Below are 642 nucleotides of genomic sequence, written 5' to 3'. Positions count from 1 at the left end.
GACAGATTTAAGGGCACCTGCCTCTCTGTTTTTATACAAGTGAGACTGCCTTGCCCAGCATGGGAAAGGTCTCAGAATAGCTATTGGCAGTCCAGCGGATTGCTGGCTGAGAAGCCCATAAATACTGAGCTGATGTTACTTTTTTTCACAAGCTCCTTGGTTAATCCAGATGGAGACCCTGGTATTGTTTCACTTCTGACGGTGACATGCTCCCCGAGGTTTCTGTTGGCAGGTACCTGAACTAAACACTCCGTGTCTAAAAGTTTTACCGAGGTCTCATTTTTTAAAATGTTACGTTTGGCACTGCCGTACAAGCACTGCATGTGCGTTTACTGAAATATTAACTGTGGTGCATACTTTACCCAGGTTAAGGTATTTTTATAAATATTTGCATAATTCTCATTACACGTGGCATTTTAAAATAAATGTAAACAGTGGATGCATTGTGTACTTAGTTTAAAATATGTTTACATACCCACATCTGCGTGAGAGGATTTTCCCCTTTGCTCTCTTTGCATTGTTAGCATTGGAGCACTTTACTGGTTAAGCGCTTTACCACAGGGCAATTGTATTTTCTTTTCTGTAAATACAGTGTCGGAATTCAGAGAACATTTTCATTTCAAGGTGTTGAGACTGTAATAT

The sequence above is a fragment of the Phalacrocorax carbo genome, chromosome 3, assembly GCF_963921805.1.
Source record: "Phalacrocorax carbo chromosome 3, bPhaCar2.1, whole genome shotgun sequence".
Classification (NCBI taxonomy): domain Eukaryota; kingdom Metazoa; phylum Chordata; class Aves; order Suliformes; family Phalacrocoracidae; genus Phalacrocorax; species Phalacrocorax carbo.
The sequence above is the reverse complement of the archived record's forward strand: the minus strand, read 5'-3'. Positions refer to the sequence as shown.